At 43.6% G+C, this 20,918-nt stretch overlaps 1 long non-coding RNA gene across 1 annotated transcript; it reads left to right on the top strand.

Moving 5' to 3' along the window:
* The first annotated feature begins 774 nt into the window (after positions 1–774).
* LOC125620718 (uncharacterized) lies at positions 775–9,290 on the top strand. Its single transcript, XR_007352297.2, has 3 exons — positions 775–3,439; positions 4,760–4,830; positions 8,373–9,290. It is a non-coding gene; the product is annotated as an uncharacterized LOC125620718 (long non-coding RNA).
* Positions 9,291–20,918: the final 11,628 nt, after the last annotated feature.

Genomic DNA, 20,918 nt, shown 5'->3' with positions numbered 1-20,918 from the left:
TTTTCAAAAACGAATGTTTGGCTTGTTTTATTACTATTGTTGGGACCCCTTTGTGCTAGGTGCTGTACCAAGAGAACAGAAAGATGGTTCCTGCTCCAAATGCATTAGAAATTCAAGTCCTGCCTTCTCTTTTTGCCAGGAAGATGCTATGGATGATGGGAGAACTAGTGTAATTACCGGAACATCGCACATACCATCCAAATGTACCGTCCCCTCCCCTTGGAGTTTGCCAGCTCCTGTATTATGGACTGAGCCTCTAGGGCAGAGGTGGGCAAACTATGGCCTGCAGGCCACATCCGGCCCACGGGACCCTCCTGCCCTGCCCTGCCCCGAGCTCCTGGCCGGGGAGGCTAATCCCCGGCCCCTCCCCCGCTGTCCCTCCCCCACAGCCTCAGCGTGCTGCTGTTGCAGAGCTGCGGCCTGACCCGCTGCTCTGGGCAGTGCAGCTGTAGCGGCGGCAGCCACCGGTGCAGGGGGGTTGGATAGAGGGCAGGGGAGTTTGGGGGTGTGATCAGGGGGGTTGGGGGGTATGGATAGGGGTCAGGGCAATCAGAGGGGAGGGAACAGGGGGGTTGGATGGGGCAGGGGTCCCGGGGGCAGCCAGGAATGAGGGGGGGTTGGATGGTATGGCAGGGGGCAGTCAGGGGTGGGAGGTCCAGGGGTGGTCAGGAGACAGGGAGTGGGGGGTGGTGGATGGGGCAGGAGTCCCGGGGGAGCCATCAGGGGGCGAGAAGTGGGGGGGTTGCATAGGAGGGGGGGGCCGGGCCACCCCTGGCTGTTTGGGGAGACACAACCTCTCCTAACCGGCCCTCCATACAGTTTTGGAAACCTGATGTGGCCCTCAGGCCAAAAAGTTTGCCTGCCCCTGCTCTAGGGCATCCTACCCTATGGACAACAGCAATGGTGGCTACAAGAGTGCTCTGACACCATTTCCCAGCATGCTCGGAGTCAGGTGCTGGCAGAATGGACTAGAGACTCCTGCTGAGGCCAATTGGGAGGCTTCTCAATTGGATGATGTGGTCAGGCAGTTTACTGGGCCAGCGATGAGCCTGGGCTGCTCAGCCCCTCAATGGAGGGGAGAGCTTGACTCAGAGACAAAGAAACTAGTTTTACTTCCAGGTTTGAGTAGCTTTGAATGTCCGAGCAGAGGGAGAAGCAGAACAACTCAGGGAATCTGATTACCTTTCCCGCCCACAAAAGGAGGCTTTGGACTGCTGTGGGATCTAGTGCAAGGGTCAGACGGTTCCTTCCAGCCCTGCGGATCCAACCTGGCACCAACCATCTAACCTGGCACCAGCTACCAAGGGTCAGCTGAGACCCCCACAGGACTCCAGAGCAGAGACCCATCCTGGGGTGAAGACATAAAGAGGATCCCTTTGTTTGTTCAGTGGGCCAGCATTCACAGCTCCACAGAACTTGCTTCCAGCCTCATGCTCTGTGTACCATCTAGCTGGGAAGGTGCCAGGGAGGGCACTGGGGGCTGGGAAGAGTTGTGAGTGTTGGGAGATAGTAATTACCCCTAACCTGTTCCCAGAGCCTCGTTTTCTGCTCCCAGTAAAGTCCCTGTTTGCTCTATTGTTATTTTTGGGTGTGCCATTTCTGTGCTGGGGTTTATGTTGATGGACTATATTGTTCCCTGTGTACTGGGTTTTATAGTCCTTGCCAGCAGTGGTAGCATTATTCATTTTCCCAAGGGACAACACCCCTTGTGGGCTAGGTCCAGTGAGGAGTCACTTTGTGGGGAGGCACCAGGCATCACAAACAACTCAGGACCCAACTCGTGAGGAGAGAAGCCACTAAGTAGAAAGAACCAGGGAGGAGGCTTAAGCCACACTGCGGTGAGGAGCTGTATAAAAACCCTCCAATTAACTGGGGGGTGGAGAGGTGATTTTTATTCATTACTTAAAATTCAGTGTTTGTTTTTGTTAACTCAGAATGCCCTATAAACTATTAGAAGACAATATGTCACTATTAAATACTCACCGTCTTAATTCAAGGGCTGAGGCAGCTTCCAATCTATATCTCTGAGTCCTCCAAGAACACCTGCAGCAAAACCAGGGAGAACAGACTGGATATTTTTAAGGTTTAAAAAAAATAAGCAACCTCTTTTTAAAACACACTCTCCTACCAACCTCCTCCCCCTGGCCTTCTTTATACATTGCTAAAAACAGAAAATGGTCACAAACCCAGACACCCCACCACATACACTCTGCTTCATGTTAAGGGCTATAACATCAGAGAGTTACAGGGAGTCCAGAATAGATAACAATACCTTGATTATAAAACTGGAGACCTGGAAGATAGGTCTCCATGTTCAAACTTGAGATGTATCCAAGTTTGCCCTTTGGATACTAACAAGTATCCAAAGGGCAAAGACATGCTTGTGGTGGGTATGCAGAAAATATCCAGACCTGGGGCACGAGGACTGATCTGTCCCTCAGATACAATATTCACAATGACTACAAAGGATGCTGTTTGAGGGGGTAAAACAGAAGCAGTTTGCCGAAAATCCTGTTTAGTGCCCATGTTGCTATCTAGCCAATGCAAACTGGCCTAGTAGCAGTGAGAACATTGCTCCTGCAGAAAGGAATGGTAAATAACGAGCTGAGTCAGCATGATGTCTTGTCCTGTGACAGCAGCATTTCTTGTATACTCGTTATCCAAGCACATACCGCTACCCCTGCTACTATGGCTTGTGGTCACGTTGCCAGGGTCTGTCAGATTTGTGATACTGCAGCCCATATTCTTCACAGTGATATTATTATATGATTAGAGCATAATTATGATGCATTTTATGCAAGATGGGTCATGTAAGGTGTCATCAGAAAAGTTATGATTTGCTGAATATGATTATCCTATTTGTATGCATGTATCATTTTTGTATCTCAAGTTATGAATATTGACTATGTATCTGTATTTCAAATGTACATCTGTGTGACGCCCACTAGGCAAGATATTGTCAGGCTAGATAGTGGGTGGGGAAGGGCCTATTCAGGGTAATGAGCCATTAGGGAAAACAATAGGTCTTAGGAGAAGCTTATCCATCACCTGGTGAGCCTTCTTGTAAAGGTTCCAGACAGCCTATAAGTAATGACTGCTACGACTCAGCCAGGTATGCCAGGGCCTGTGACCAGGCCACATGACGCTGGACTCCATCTTGGGATATCAGTGTTTTCCCACAAACTGGGTTTGGGACCAAAGGATTCCTGCCATATGCTAAAGCTATATAAGGCAGGGAATGACATCATCTGCTGTTCTTCACCCCTCACACAAGAAAACTCCTGGAAACACCTGAGGAACAAAGACTGAACTGGGGGAAGTGCTGGACCCAGGCTAAAGGGATTTCTAGTCTGTGGATGAAAGACCTGGGGATTCCAAGCTGGAAAGCCAGTGCAGCTTGTCCCTTAAAATCTGCAGCCTGCTTGCACCATCTCTCAAGGTGAGAAACTGCTAATTCAAATCCTATCTTTCTAGTATGTTAAGCTTAGTTTGCATTTTTATTTACCAGGAAATCTGCTTTGATCTGTCTGCTATCACTTATAATTACTTAAAATCTATCTTTTTGCAATTAATAAACTTATTTTTTTATTTTAATCTAAACCAGTAAGTTTGGAGTGAAGTTCTTGGGAGCCTCACCTTGGGGTGCTGTTGCATTTCCTCTCCACATTGAAGGAAAGGTGAACTCTATGAGCTTATGCTGTACAGTTCCCTGGGCAGTGAAAGATGGTATAATTTTGGGTTTATACTCCATGGGGAGGGTCCTAGGCTGGGAAGCTAGTGTTATTTTGTCTGTAGCCTCTCTATTGTTGGTTCATGCAGCAGCTGATCAGAGAGCCTGCATGTAACTGCAGCTGGTGTGTCCCTACCTGTGTGTATGCTGAGGAAGTGTAAGACTGGGAATGGGTCTGCAGCTTGTCACAGCAGCACAGTGTGAGAGGGATCCCAGGCTGGTGGGTCAGAGGGCTCAGTGGTACCCCAGTTTCAGGTGGGACCCCGGGGGGAAACCTGTCACATGTTTGTCTTTGTTTTCCAAACCACAGTTGAAGTATTTTGTTATAAATTTTTCAGTGTTAAAACAGAGTAGCTCTCTACAATGTTTATTGTTGCATTGTTTATTGTTCTTTAAATGTTTGGTTAGATTCTATGTTGTAAATACCTTCATAAATGCAAATTTGAGTGGTGCAGAGGAGGGGGAGTTAATAATGTGAATGAGTGCAGCTTATTGTAACCGCTAGCTACATTGGGATTTGAATGTGCAACAAACCTCACAGCTGAGTATTTGGTTCATGATGTGTTAATTAGAGATGTTGTTCTTGTAATATCTCAAGGGGGTGAGTGAGATGGCAAGAGAAGAAGCTACTGTTAAGGCTGGAGGGAGTTTGATTAACTGATATAGCTCCAGTCATAGCTGGTGGCTTCCTTGGAGCAGTGCAGTAAGAAAACATGCAGTAGTCCCACTTCTCAGTCTGAATGTTAATTGGTAAAGGAAAGGAGAAAGACTAAGGAAAAAGAAGTTTCAGGCACAACCAGAAAGTTATGCAGATTTTACATATACCATAAATGACATTAGGCGCAAAAGGACGGTTAGGCAAACCACATATGGGCTGGCCCATATCTGAGAATACTTAATTTTATTTTAAGTTTCCAGTTCATATTTTGTGTTATCTTTTGCTAGGAACTGACTTCACCAATTCTCTATATTAAACCACATAATAAAAGAGCTCTTAGTAAAAGAGGGGTTTCTCTGTCTCTGGACTAGAACTCTGGCAGGAGACACAAGGACCCCAGACACAAGGCAGGAGAGGTCAGCAGGACCTGCTCTTTGAAGAGGTAATGTTCTCTCTTTCTTTCTGTAACTAAACTGAGAATGCCTTATCTTAAATCTAGTCATGAAAAGCAAACTTTCTTTAATTTTAAATCGGGTTTTTATGTTTTTAATAAACCTCATTTGAAGGAATTCTTTGGTTGTCTAGTTGCTCCTTCCAAAGGAGAAAAGACCCCTGCAACCTCGAAGGAGAGATGCTGAAGGATAAAGCTTTTATGGGACTTAAACAACTCAGTCAGTCTTGGTCAAAGGGCATAAGTAGAGATGTCCTCTCCTAGTGAGGTATTTTGCCATCAGACTAGGCCAGGTGAACAGCTGGCAAGACACTAACAGGAACAAAGAAGAGACATAAGTTGAAGGGGGGGTCACAGTCATGTGCCCCTATTTGGGGAAATGGCAGCTTTCCCCCATCAGCATTAATATGAAAACAAGATGGGAAAAAAATCAGTTGGTTAGCTTCTGACAGATGTTTTCTGGCCTGACTTTCTTGATGCTTTCAGCATACAAAAATTGGAATCGCCAAAACTTCAACTATAACCAATATGTTTCAACTAGGAGATTTGTGCTTCAACAATTGACTAGATATTACAGTATCGAGGGGAGCTTTCAGATTAGACAGATAGAAAATGTATCATCTGGTTTTCAATTAATTCTTCTTTCCATATGTTCGAGAAGTTTCTTGCACTTAACTGGACTGTCCAGGTTTGTCTGTGATCAGTATTTTCTACCCTGTCTCTAAGGTGCCACAAGGACTCCTTGTTATTTTTGCTGATACAGACTAACACAGCTACCACTCTGAAACCTGAACCTAGTCAATGTTATTCAGCAGGTGAACTCTACAAGAAGAAATCAAAATAGAACATTGATCAGAGATTTCTGACTAAAATGAATATTTGTGTTACAGCTGCGGATGCATTCAAGTTCTGTACTCAGCGCATTGACCTTCTACCAGTTTCTGTGGAAGCTCGGTATATTATGCCTTAGAATATTTCTATTAGTGAAAGATTATGTGTAAGACTGAGAGTCTATCACGGAGGTCATGTAAGTCACGAATTCCATGACTCTTCATGACCTCTGTGACTTCTGTAGCCTGCTGGGGTGCCTGACCCCAGGGCTGCCTGGCAGCTTGGGTGGCCCTGGGGCCAGCTGCACTGGCCCCCCCAGCAGCAGTAGTGGTCCCAGGCTGCCCCGCACCCGCAGCAACAGTGGCAGCAGACCCATGCTGTTCTGGGCTCCCATCCCCAAGCCCCAGCGGGTGCCCTGGAGCGGTGCCCCTCTCCCCAGAGCACTAATGGGTGCCCCGGAGTGGTGTCCCTGCAGAACACCCAAGATTTAGCCAGGGTATACAGTAGAAGTCAGGGACAGGTCACAGGGCTGTGAATTTTTGTTTATCGCCCGTGACCTGTCCATGAATTTTACTAAAAATACCCATGACTAAATCTAAGCCTTAACTATGTGGCACTTTTCTGATTAACTATCTGTATTGCATAGTAGTGACAAGGCCCCTTTTAACTGGGCTTTAGGCCTTGGACTAGCCAGATGTGGCTATTGCAAATGGGGTGAGGCATCACATGGGTCTTTGCTTGCCTGCACAGGGAGCAGCAATAGAATCATTCCTTGTACTTCAAAGGATGGGCACAGTTGGGGCCATCAATAGCTCACAGGGCCAAGGTGTGGCATGGTCTTTTCTTTTTCAGCACTGGGTCGTGGACAGCACAAGGGTGCTACATCACCAGCAAGAAGGTGGAATAACTGGAGAGCACTTCATCCTGCCCCACGTGAGGCAGTCTGCTAGACTGTGCCTCTAGGAACTGCCCTCTAAATTCCCCTTCCACCCCAACCTGTGCTCTGGACAAAGCATGATAGGACCTGTCACAGGGTGGTCCCCTGAGAGTCCTTTCAGGTCTTAACCACAGACCACCACCAGGCTTTATTATATACGATAGTCAAGAGCCAGCTACTCCCCTTACTGCTAGGGAAGGGTACAATCACAACAGCTAGTCCAGCTTACTTTTGCCTCGCTTCAGGCTCCCAACTCTCCTCCCAGCACTTCCTTCCTGGCTATAGTGCAGGAACTTGGAGTACTAGGGGTGCTGCTGCTCCCCCTGGCTTGAAGTCATAACAACAAACCCCAAATACAGGATTTCCATCATCAGCACCCCCCCTATAACATTGTTCCAGCACCACTGCTTCCTGTTTGCTTCTATAGCTCCAGCTGCTGGCAACACTTCCACCCGATCAGCCCCTCAGCTGTATCTCCACTCAGTTAATTGGCCTCCTCTGCCAACTGCCTGTCTTTCAGTCAGTGCCCAATTGATATAAATTGATGGGGATTTGAGTGACAGGGCGCTGAGTTAGCTCCTGAGTCTGTACACCCTGTTACAGGGCCCTAGAATATTTTCTTGCTGAACTGCACACTGTACTATTGATGTCAACTCTGTGGTAGAGATTTTCAAATCAACTAGGGGATTTAGCCACACAACTCCCATTCATTTCAGAGTGACTAAATCCCCTAGCTGGCTTTGAAATCTCAGCCTTGCCATGCATAACCCTCCCTATCTTACCTACAGTGGTTTTTGTTTGCTTGTTTAAGTCTAATAAAGGGAGCAGCAGTGGGGAGAAAAAGGGATATGTTGGAGTCATCTGTGTTTTTGCATATGAGCAGAGAACAGAGCTGGGAACACACCTATAAGCACTCAGAGTTACCCAGAAGAGAGAATGGTGGTAAAGCATGTTGTTAATAACAGTAATAATAATAAAACCATAATTTTGAACTTGTTTTCATTTTGCAGGATTTCATGGGGGTTTTTTCTGGTGGTGGTGGGGAGGCAAATGTTGCCCCATTCTTTTCCAGATTGAACCTGTTTGACTTTTTTTTGTTTATCACAATGCGGGTTTCTTAGCAAACAAAAAATGGTGATTAAAAACTTTTCAGTAAAAAATTAGTATAATTTTGATTTAAAAAACACTGCAAGAAACAATGAAAAATGATGAGAAAAGTCAACCGTTTTATGTGAAATGTGTTCATTTTAGAAAAAAGGGCAATTTCTCAAGAAGAAAAATTGTCTGGAAAATTTAAACCAGCTGTAGTTATTGCTAGTTACCAAGCAGGCTCAGCAACTGCCTGGAACCAGTGTAGCCTCAGCTGCCCCACTGGTGTTCATGGGGGAAAAACAATATCGTATTAAGTGGGAGCCCAACAGCAGTTCACTTTTGGGCAAATTCTGGCGCTGCTAGGGGTAGTTTAAAACATCCTGGGCAACAATCAGAAGACAGCAATCCAAAGAAGGCAGTGCATGTAATGGTGCAGTGTGAAAGACGCAAAGTAGTAGCCTGTGGTTTACTTCAGCTAGTTTTCCTCTTGTGAGTATTGTGGAATTGTGACCCTAGTACTGCGTAGTATCCCTGGAGGGTCTGATCCACCTCTTAATTTTAATGAAAGCAGAATGCAGTCCATAGAGTATTACCAAAGTGGATAGATTTCCCCCCACACCCCTAAATATCTCTACCTTAAAAAAATAATTCTTATTTCTTTTTTTCCCCAAAGCTTTTTTTGTTTTTGGCTGCACTTGGATTGACCTTCACATTCAGCAACAATGAATTCAGGCTTTTCGGCGCTTTTATTCTTGACCTTTTCTTATGTAACAGCTGATGATTTTCCAAACTGTTGTCTCATGGCTGAAGTTAAGATGAGACCAAAACGTTCACCTGACTGCACTTAGCTGGCGGTTTCAGTGGGTAAAAAGAGCTGCACTTTTGACACTGATCCACTTACAAACACATTGAACAAGTGCTGGGATTATAATTTCATATGTTATTAAATTGTACTGTGAACAAAGTTTTTCCTCAGTGCTCCACACAGACAGAAAATTGCCTTTGGTATTATATTTCATCAGTCACGTATCATGAATTTATGTAAATGCATAATTAGAAATGATAGCCTTGGAAAAATTCACTCATTTATAAAATTAGACTTGTTAAATTAAAATTGCACCTAATGACTTGTATTTTACTCTTTAAATATGTCAGATCTCTGTGTTTTTACAAATACAGCAATGTAATTGATGGGTTTTAGTATATTACTGATAATATGCAAAAGCACACTACATGAGTGAATGTTTTTTGATGTAATGAGTCCAACTGTTAATTATAGAAAGGCCTTCTTACAAATCTAGGATACCATCTGTCCTAAAGCTACCTTTTAGATAGCATTATGCTTGCGTTCTGTGCATTTGTACTTTGCCATTATGCTAAAAAATAAGTAAAGAGAATGTTACAGTATAAGTTAATGAATAAATGACGAATTGCTAAAACTGTCTAACCAGATTATTCACAACTGCTTCACTGTGAGTTAGAAATTCAACTTATTTTTCTTCATCATCACTCAAACCAGGCATTTTTGTTATTGTTATTACACATTTTAATGATTAGTTAGATTCATCAGACTTCTGTAAATTCAGTTAAATACCAGACAGTGAAAATAAACCAAAAGCAGGCTGGTTGTAGTCATGAATTATCATCATTTCAGTATCTGACTTGTGCCAGTGTTGAGAAACGGGGAAAGAATGTTTTTGCCCTGTGACTGCAGTACATTACGATACAGAACACTTGACAGTTGAATGGAGGTGTGTATGATTTTTTTTCCTGAAATGAGAGAGCCATTTTGAAGGGGCTTGTGTTTTTCAAAACAACAGTATGTGATTTGTCTCACTCTCTTACTAGGTGACAATATTGTTATTAATATTAACCAACTGTTTACTACAATATTTATTGATACAACACTTTTGATATAAATAGATGGAGCTGTTTAGATAAATTCCCAGTTAAATCAAAACCACAAATTCTAGCTGATAACTGAATTGCACAATATTTTCATAAATTCAGACCCACATTTTATCATCCCCACTATAGAAAGCATAATCCAAACAGCCCCTGGTGACTCCACGTGAGTCTATGATTATGGGTTTTTTATAATTCCATTATTGCATAACACACACCCTTTTCCTATTACTGTTAAAATTTGATGGGGATTGAATTTGGTAGTGTGATGATACCTGATTGTTTCTATGTACATTATTAAATTTTACACAGATTTTTGTTCTGAAGTCTATCCGACATTTGCTTATATTGGCTGTGAAACAGCCTCCCAGCCAACACTGTGTAAAATGGTGTGCAGCATAATACAATAGGACAGTGGTTTTCAAACTTGAGCAACCCAAGGAACCCCACTTTGATTTAAAAATTTTCAGGGACCCCCAAGGCCCCCTGCTTAGCTCTTGCTCCGCCTGTTCCCTGAGGGCACGCCCCTGCCCCTTCTCTAAAGCCCCGGCTCCCCTCCCCCACTTCCATCAGGCTGGGGCAGGGGGTTGGGGTGCTTGAGGGAGTGCATGCTCTGGGAGGGGGTTTGGGTGCAGGAAGGGGTGCAGGGTGTGTGCTCTGGGAGGGAGATTGGGTACGGAAGGGGGTGCGGGCTCTGTGGGGGAGTTTGAGTGCAGGAGGGGTTGAGGGGTGCGGGCTCTGGGAGAAAGTTTGGGTGCGGACTCTCAGAGGGAGTTTGGGTGTGGGCTTTGGGCTGGAGCAGGAATTTAGGGTGCAGAAAGGGGTGAGGGAGATGGCGCTTACCTCGGGTGGCTCCCAAAGCGACCGGCACATCCCTCTGGCAGTGGCTCCTAGGCGGGAGGCGTGGGGGGTGGGGGGGTGGAACAGGATGTCTCTGCATGGTGCCCCTGTCTGCAGGCACCACCCCTGCAGCTCCCATTGGGTGCAGTTCCTGGCCAATGAGAGCTGCGAAGTCACTGCTCAGGGCAGAGGCAGGGCGTGGAGACCCCCTGCCCCCACTCCCCGGGGCTGTAAGGACTTGCCGGCTGTTTCTGGGAGTGGCGCGGAGCCAGGGCAGGTAGGAAGCCTGTTCCCCAGTGTGCTGGGAGCAGGAGGAGTTTCTCACAGGGCCTGCAGACCCCCTGGAGTATGCTTCGGGACCTCCAGGGGTCTGCAGACCCCCGTTTGAGAAGCGCTGCAACAGGATGTACCAGAAATATTCAGGCTTGTGGCATCACAAGAACTGGGAACAACCAACTCTAGGAGTTCTTCCAATGATCAGTCTACACTAGCTCTCTTGTGCTCATCACCTTACGAAGTTGCATACAGTGCACTGGTGATCTATGTACAGACCCAGAAATACTTCCTCTTTCCCAGGAACAGGAAGATGTTTTTCTCCCTTCCTCTATCTTGTAGATCTAGCTGCCTCTTTTGGGTGTCTAGCTGTCATAACAAACTCATTACCTCTGAAACTGAACTCCTTGTCTTTCCTCCTAAATCCTCTCCACTAGTTTCTTCTCTATCCCCATTGACAACTCCACTTCTCTTAATAAACCTGAGTGCATCTTTCTCTTTAAACCCCAAACCCACCCTTCCTAACTATCTACTCAGCTAAAGCCCCTGTACATGCTATGGCCATTTCTTGTTTTGACTATTGTAACCTTTTCCTCTATGTCCTTCTTGCTTCTTCCCTTCTCCTTTATATGAAAAAAACACTACTGCTAAAACCTTTCAGGCCTTCCAACCACGCAACCTCTCCTCAGATCCCCTCTGCTACTGTGTAAAATTCAAGCTCTTTGTCCCCACTTTTATGGCTATACAAAATCTCATCTCCTTCTGGTCCATTTCATGTTCTCTGCCCATCCCCGCTCCTTACTGTTCCCTTCACCTCCCTTCTTGGCTTCACACCTTCACACCTCAGTGGATGACACAGTCTCCCACTTTCTTTCCATATCCATCTCCTCTGAATGCAACCTTAAGATCCACTTCTTCCATGTCACTTTATCCTCAGCAACAATTTCTCTGTTCCTTCCTTTGAACTGATGTCTCATTTCTGATCTTTGTGTGTCCTTAGCTGTAAATTCTTTGGAGCAGGGACAGTGTCTTAGTGTACATGGGCAAAGTACCATGTAAATCTCTGGCACTGTACAAACTATTAAACATAATGGTTGGAAATTTAAACCAAGTCAGATTGGGTACTTAAGACTTTACAGAGAGGAAAGAAAATCATAACTGTGAGAGCAGCATGAAGAGCAATGAGTCTGTTGTTTACCCAGCTGGACATCACTGTGATTCATCCCTTATGTACCAGTTGGTTATGGTTTGGCACATCTTAAAGAGATGCTAGCATGTCAGCTTAAAAATTATTGTGTCTTGCTTTTTATTCTTTGATAAGACTCTCTAGAACATAGAGAACAATTTTTCGCACAGTCTATTTCCTCCTTATCCATGTAGCTAACACTGACTTTTTAAACCCATGTTTAATGATTAGGTCAATGATTAAGGCCCCGAGTCTTGCGAAGGAAGCTGCACTTCATTCCCTTTGCAGGAAGAGGCCTTAGAGCCAAAGCCAGCTCCTGTTCAAGTCTACAGGAATTTTGTTATTGATTTTCAGTGGAATCAAGTGGGGGCCTTGAATCACAGAGACATTTAGGAATGCTGAAGCCATGGGCTGCAGCAAGGCTGTGAGGCAAACCAATGTGGCATGTCCAGCTGGAACTCCTGATGTCTGGATGCTGGGGCAGAGGAGGTGGGATTGCTCAGGTCACGTAACTGAAAAGGTTGGGTGATTATTTCTGAATTTCCCCATAGAAGAAGAATGGATTATTTATTTATTTTAAATATACATTTAGACTCTATCAGATGATCTGCAACACTAACATTACAGGCAGGTCAAGTTTTGGGCCCAAACTACTCAGCGGTGTCTTTAATGAATTGACATCTATCTTAGGTACTTATGTAGTCCTCATTGCTGTAGTTTCTGAGCATGTCACAATTTTAATGTATTTAATCTCACAGCCTGTTGGACAGTGCTCATCCCCAAAGAGCTGGGGAACAAAGGACCCGAGAGACTAGTTGAGTTGCCCAAGGTCACACATGAAGTCTGTGGCAGAACAGGGAACTGAACCCAGATCGTTAGCATCCCAAGCTCAACTGTCTCACTTCCCTTCACCTCATATCCAACCCATGTTCCACCTGAAGAACTCGTATCACTGCATATGTGGATCAAGGGCTCTATGTGCCCCTTGACTGTTGCTCACCTGTCACTAAGTCTGCACTCAGGATCATCATATTCTATATTCGTTGACCCTTCGTAGATCAATAAGGCAGCGACAATTAGCTGGAGGACGACTGAAATGCACTGGAATGTTATAGTAATATTGTTACAAACACGCAGCAAACATTCATTGTACTATAATCATATGCTTGTTTTCTATTTCTATGGCCATCAGCTGAGTGCATTTTTAGTCTTGATTGAAATGCATAAAAATATACTGTCTAATTTCACAGAACTTCTAAGTAATTATAAAGGACTTTTTTCAATTTCCCACGTAATAGCCTTTCAAAGTTATCCTGTTTTCTCTCCCTCTGAATGCATATTCAGAGCATGCAGATTTGTAGGCACACAATAAGGAGCTGATTTTGAAAAGAGGTAAATAAATTGCACTGGCTGGAAAAGGGCTTCTTGCTGCCCTTTTATTATGATGTGCACATAACTCACTACAAATCTGTGACTTTGCATTTCTATCACAAAGACAAATGATATGGTCAATCCTGTTCACATTTCCTTTTGGTGGTTATATAAAAGGAATAGTCAGGGTGCTCCAAAAGCAGCTTTAATTAATTCTTCTATTTATTAAGGTGAAAGGAGGACTTTTTTTGTGTGTGCAAAAAGGGATAAATAGACTGAGGAAAATGTGTGCTCTTGTCCATAAGAATGTATCTTATGCTGCTTTCTGACTTTAGGGTGCCTACCAGCAAGCTCCTCAGAGAGATGTGTAAATGTACAGGATCTTATTATTAGACCTCTCAAAAACTGAAAAGGACAAGTGAGGCCAGTGTGCAGTAATGCTGGAGCACAAACCATGGAGCCTGCACGACTCAAAAGGTGAGAGAGAAAAAACACATGATGTATGATGGACTCATTGGTGATGTGTGGCGCATAAACCTGTCAACTTTGCTTATGTGTATCAGGCTAGATACGGGAGTCATTTCCCTGGCACTGCAAAGCTGACTGGGGCAGAGAAGCTCCTTCTGCATATCTGGGAGTAGTTTGGAGCTGGACTGGCCCTGGGCATAGTCAAGTGCCGAACACAGAATCTGTTGAGGCCTGTTCTTCCTCAGCTCTCCATGGCACCAAAATGAAATGAGTTACAGCTGAGAGAAGCACACAGCACATCTCATGCTGCTAGTAAGACTGGGAAGGAGAATGGTAGGCGGGTGTCTGCCATCATAACTACTGCTATGCGGGAAAGGTGAAGAGATTATTCCGGACAGAGAAACATTCCTGCCCTAGAGCACAGTAATTGGTAGAGGAGTACCAAGGAATTTCACAATTCTCTGAATTTGTGTTCTTTGTCCGTGCACTCACTGCCTTATTTAGCAATACTCCTGCTTTAGGCTTTTCAGAGGGGAGGTAGCTACCAGCAGTAGCTTCAACTCAGCTCTCCTCAGGAGGAAGGAGAGTGAATCCCATACTGAGGAGGAAGAGGATGAGAACAAAGAGGATGGGTCAAAGGGAAAGAGGCAAAGGATGGAGAAATCCTACAATGAGGGTGGGACCAAGGAAGACCCATCAAAAGTAGTAGAAGGGGAAGTGGGTGATCACAGGGAGGAAGTGGAAGGGAGGAAGCTTAGAACTAGAGTAGAGAAGAGGGGCAAAGTGCAACATGAAGGAATGAGCAGGCCACAGTCTGTAGTGGATGGAGTAGCAAGCCACTAAGCTTATCCCCTAGGTAGGAGGAGAGTCAGGGCCCTCTAGGGATAGGTAGTTTTAAGCAGGAGGAGTCAGAGTGTGGCTTTATGTGGGAGAGTTCTGGAGCTTCTCCAGGTTTGAATAAGGACTGACATTTTAGGATGTTTATCCAGATGTCATACCTTTTGGGTTTTCCCCCTCACCGGTTTTTACATGTCGTTTTACTGCATTGATGGAAGGCTTTGTTGCCCTTGTATACCTTTACAACATTGTATCATTGTGATGAAACATCAGGTAGGGATACAAAGGTGAAGGCAATACATGAGGCAGAGGATAAAGATTTAGTGGATTTGGGGCCTGACAGGAAAGCAGACCTGAGCTGAGTGTCAGTCTGGGGACTCTGATAATTGAGATAGAAATATTTTTAAATCCCCTAAAATTCACCAGAATGGTAGGTGGTTGTGGTGGTCCCCAGGCTCCTGGCTCATTTGGAAAATTGTCCCTGCCAGCAATTCTCAAGTGTTGGTAATTATGTGCATGCTGAAAAAGCCTAACCTTTTGAAGGAGAGGTGGGCGTATCCCAGACCATTGTGGGCGTGATCCTGTACCCAGAGAAATGAGTGGACAATTTGCCATTGAACTCTATGAGTGCGGGATTGAGTTTAAGGTACCAGATTGAGATCCTCCTAATTTGTTATCCTCCAGGGATGCAGGAACTCTTAGAACAGTTAGTTCTGTGCCTATCATGGCTTCACTGTGGAGTTTAAAACCCTTAGACTTTCATCCAATCTACTTAGTTATGCGCTCATTGTTCAGGTGGCAATTAAAAATGAGAGGCAGTGCTTTGTGTTTGGCAGAATAGTAATACAGTACTTTATTTTATTTTCCTAGCTAAGTTGGGCAAACACTGCTCTGATTTTCCTTTCTTCTTGCATTTGTACCTAAAAATACCTCCTCCTTTTTCATATCTTCAGAGTCATTTTTACAGCAGCTCTTATTAGCATGGAATAAATAAGACATTCTCAAAAGGTCTGAGCTTTCAGAGTACAAATTTTCTTTGTCAGTTTAGATTTGGTTCACACTCATTTAAACATGTCCACAAGGCATTCGTACTTAGCCCCACGTTGGTCCACAAGTCAGATTGCTGCATCTACCAGTGGTGTGGTGTATTATTCACAGCCAAAGTCCCAAAATGTTTTTCTACTCTACTCTAAGGGAAAAATTCTCTTTATCAGTGAAGAATGACACCCACTTGTCTGCAACAACTGCTGGAAAAATCCCCCATCAACTGCAATACAAACATCAGTGATGGGAGACAAATAATGCAGTGTCTGCTGATGCAATTAATTAATAGCCCATTTTAAAATCTCTGGATGTGAGCATAATTTGGTAGAAAAATAAAAGCTTAAATCTACAAATCCATGAAAAACACCAATCCGCTACTGGTAAAAAATGCGTACCCTTCTCAACCAGCAAAGGATTTAGCAATTATGAGCGAGAGACGTTTTTAAAACAATTTTTTAGTCTATCTATAAATTATTTCTGATTCCGTATGAAATCCAGATCCAATTCCAGACAAAGACTTTGAAGAAAGCATGCCAGGAAGGAAAGCTTGAGTTTTTGTTTGAAAAGGAAAGACATTTTAAAGTGTCGATTTCCTTAATAATGCCACACTTCAAATACCAACTTTATCTGGAGCAGAGAAATGCAAGTAAAAAAAAAACAAAAAACCCAAACAACCCCAAACTCCCCCCCCCCCCCCCCCAAAACCCTGCTGGGCATTGTGTGTCAGGGAAGCTGTCTGTAAGGTTGAAGTTACTCTCTCTGGTACTTTTCACTGTGGGTCTAATGCAGACACTAGGCCAAATTAGTGCTCTGTGGAAACCGAGATTCCCGGAGTCCCCACTAGTGTCAATCAACAGAGTTATCAGATGTGAAAAAATACATTGGCCAGCAGAGGGTTAATTAAACTGTAAACTCTCTGAGCAGAGACCATCTTCTACGGGATTGTTTATTCCTTAAAGCAATAAGAACATCACCCTGACAGGGGTCTTTAGGAGTTAGCACAATACAAATAAAGAATAGATAGATAGAAAAGGATAGGTTCTTCTGCCCTCCAAGACCAGCCACCATACTGTGGAGCGCTCACTGCTACTGAGCCATCCATGCAACAGGATTGGTGGGCCTGTGGATGCCTCTGCCATGCCTACAATAGGAGCCCACCACCAGAAGACCACTACATGATGCCTTAATGTGCTGCATTTTGGCAAAAGGTTCCCCTGGTGAAAATGCCTGAAAGTGAGAAATCAGCCTTTGAAGCATGCAAAATTAGCTTCTCTCCCCTACCCCCTGCCTTTTCTGGCAATTTCAGATGCTTCCTCTTGTCCCCAAGTTTAAAAAAAAGAGGCTGCACATAAAAGAGTGATTCATACAGCTAGACCAGATTCTCCCCACCTTTTTGTAATATTATGAAACAACTGAGATGTCTGCATTTAAAAACGGTTTCAGATGATGCTCACCAGCTACTTTCTGAATGCTCTTTGCTGTGCAAAGTCTGTGTAATATTTTTAGTAGTTCAATATAATGTCAGCTTTCAGGCTGTGATAAGGTATCTCAGCTATTTCATATTGCATCGAGTGGAAATCCAGCATACAAATTACTGGCTTAGATAGGAATATTTTACACAGAATTATTTAAATTGGTTAAGCTGTTTCCAATGTTACAGGGGAAGGTGAAAAATGGTTTCACAGACATTTTGGAGGAAGATTTTATTTTTCTGGTGAAAGGAGGCCACCACATTCTGGGGTGTAATCCAGACCAGTGAGGGGTTGAGTCATCTCTTTAAACAAGGAAATTTTACATTTAAGAGCGATTTTACTTTTGCTGAAAACTACATTCCTTCCCCAAGAGGAGATTAGATTACATACCTGCCAATATACACTAGATACGTTCAGTACTATGGCACTATCCAGATCATATAATTGTCATCATGGCACAGAAACTGTCCTTTGTCCATAGAGTGGTCCCAGATCAGATATGCAATCGTTACATTAATTAATGGACATTAAGGAACGGATCTATCTATAGTTTCTTGTATATAAATACAATGAGTATCTTTGCAAATTGCGTAAGTGCATAGAAAGTCAGTTAAAAGCATAACTGGAAATTTGCAGATCTAAATACCTCATTTGCATATATGAATTAGCATACAGTTGTGCACATGCATTTACACAAGTCAAGCTCTAGAGGTCTAACACACACACACACACACGAAAGGAAATTCAGAGTTACTGATGACTGGAACTGTATTAAAAGGGTATTAGAACAGCGAGAGGATGATCATATGTAGAATATCGCATGAGCTGCAGTATGTTGGCACAAAGGATAAATTAAGGATGGAGTAAGATTTGCCACAAACATTTTGTGACCACTCCTCACAAAAGTAATGCTAACCCTGTCAGACCTCCCAGACTTCACTAGGAATTTTGCCTAAATATTCAGGATCAAGCTCATTTGGTAACTGTGTGTTCCTTGCATTTGTGGGCTTTGGTTATACGCTATTAAAGGGGCATGCTCAAGGTGCTAACTTTAGCTATTGCTAGAGGATAAGCTAAGGTGTTCTGACATAGTGAAGCAACGTACGCATTGTTAAAATCAGCCTTGTTCATATCATGCCCTTTCAAAAAGGGAAGAAGGCAGGGGCTATGCTGATACATGGCACAATAGGACTCCCCCATCCAGAATAGGGCACCTTCAGGTGCTATCATAATATAAATGATTAGTAACAGTGCAATAAACAAAACATTGTTTACCAGGTGAAAAAAGAAAGTTGTTTTCCGAAGGTGGGGAAGGTACACTACTACCATTCCTGCAAATTCCTGCTGTCCATACTCAAGCAAACATTCAGGCTTTATCTAATCTGGGGAACTGCCCTGTTTACAGCAGGGGTAAGCAGCACTGGTGCCCATGGTTGTTTATAGCAGCTCGTCCTGTCTGCTTTAGGGGGTTGCACTGATGTAGCAAACAATTGTAGTAAACAATTTTTAAATTGTTCACTAACGGCTGAAATCCCCAGTTTAGAGAAGGCCTACGCATAAGAAGAGCAGGATTTGACTCTCAGGACATCAGCTCCAACCCTGTACATTTTACTCATCAATAGCATTTTCATGTTATTTAGTTTATATTTAGTAATATTTATTTTCACATTAAAACACTTGGCTGATGCATTTTTGCCTAAGAGGACAGAAATACAGCTAATTGCTTCTTAGTCAGCTAGTAGTTTTCTTTGTAACTAATAACTGTGTGTAAGATCTTCTAGCAGATACACAGGGATATTATTGACAAAAGGTCACTGTCTCCAGTTGTTCCATCTCCCATCGGGTCAATTTCTGCACTTGGTGAGCTCAGCAGGGATGCACTTGGGTGGATCAGCACAGAACTTAGCCTATTGATAAGAATTCTGCATGCAGATCCAGGGAGAGAGCATCAGCTAGAGAGATCGGCCCCTAAAACTCAGGTTGATTTATCTCCTTTTGCAGGTCTGATAGTCTGAGAGAAAGGAATTTTTAAATGGTTCACATAAATTTTCTTTATTTTTATGGTTTGATAAAAACATCTACTTTTGTCTGCTTTTAGGCCAATTAATACTAATGGCCATGGAGGCTTATTAAACAGCATTAACAACAGTAGATATGGTCTAAAATTAAAATTGGTCATTTCTGTACTCTTGCCCATTAATTGGAATTTTAAATCCAACACCATTCAGCTCATTAAATATAATAGTGGGAAGGGAAAGCTCTGTTATTTTTTAAATATTCTTTTTCTTAATATGTTCCTTTTAAGAAGCTAAGATAATTGTTATTATACAGACAAGAGGATTATTTGACTTAATTTAATATGATGGATTAAGTTCTTAGGGAAAAAAGGCACCAGAGTATACACAATTGGAAAGAAGAGTTCTACTTTCTTGGTATAACATCAGAGCAAGCTCCATCTGCCTTTGGCACAAAGACCTTCTTAAAGTGGAGCTGGTTTGGGGCATTACCCTTAAAGTATGTGGGCAGGAGACTCTTCCTCCATCTTGTTATTGGAAGAATATGTCAGGGAGGATAGCTTCTGGCAGCTGCTGGGTGACACACGTTTGATCAATTGATCACCCTGGGACTGGCTGTCCGTATCCCACACAGCCATCAGAGGAAGAATTGGGGTGGGAAGAGATTGTACATGGGAGGGAAGCAATGGCATAAACTGCAAACAGCAGAGGTCTCTTTGGTTGGTATTAAGAGAGAAGAGGCAGGTCAATTGTTCTTCCCAGCTTGCTGCAGGCTTATGATGTTGGGGAAGCAGAGTTTGGTCATAACTTTTGTCTTGTGACATCTAGAGGATTAAGAGGCATCTGAGTTATGAAAGGTGTTTGAATGCCACAGCAGAAGATGATAATATATAGCAATGCCAGGGAAGAAAGTGGTGAAATAACTTAGCTGCAGATTACTGGGTGCATTAAGTCTGTTCCGATGTTGGACTTTTGGCTTGTCAAGCCCTTGCGGCCGCACACAGGAATGGACCAAATGGCAAACAATTGTTAGGGCCGACGATTAGGCTAAGCGCTGAAGAAGAGGAGAAGACTACTGTTTGGGAGACCTGTCACTGCTTGTTTGGGCATGAAGACACTGCTAGAGGTGGCACAAAAAACCCCAACGGCCTGGTTTAACACATTTTAGACAACTCTTTTTTTCTGTGGGTAGGGAAGCAGATAGATTTCAGGGATAGAATAAATTTGGGATCCCAAGACGGGTAGTATCACCTTTCAGAGGCACTTCTTTGCTTACATTGGGAGTGGGGCCAATACATTTATGGGCCCTGGCCCTCACTTTCAGCCAGGAAGTGCACAGCCTTAAGGTGGATCCTTGATTTGTTGCTTATCCTACTGGTGCACAACTATCCTTGATGTTTCTCTATTTCCCTTCACCTGAAAATCACAACACATTTTAAAAATGTTGAGTCTCAAAGCACCCTTATGAGGTATATCAATATTAATGCACATTTTACAGACAGGTATATTTAGGCACAAACTGCTCCAAAGTAGCTAGTAAAGAGTAGCAAAAACCGGAGTCCTGACTCTCAGTCCCATGGTAGAACCACTGGTCCACAGCCCTACAAAACAAATTAGGGTATTTCTTTCATTCTAGTAAAAGGACGGACCTCTGAATTTTGAGTGGGTGGGGTTTAGCCCCGATCAGCGATGGACCTGTTTTATAAATATATTCCAAATGGGATGTATAGTCCAAACATGACCCATTTACAGGGATTTCATCAATAAAAAAAAAACAAGTAACAAAGCTTACCCTGACTTTCTTCCCA

Source organism: Caretta caretta, chromosome 12, assembly GCF_965140235.1.
Source record: "Caretta caretta isolate rCarCar2 chromosome 12, rCarCar1.hap1, whole genome shotgun sequence".
Taxonomy (NCBI): domain Eukaryota; kingdom Metazoa; phylum Chordata; order Testudines; family Cheloniidae; genus Caretta; species Caretta caretta.
Note: the sequence above shows the minus strand (reverse complement) of the source record. Positions and strands in the feature narration are given on the sequence as shown.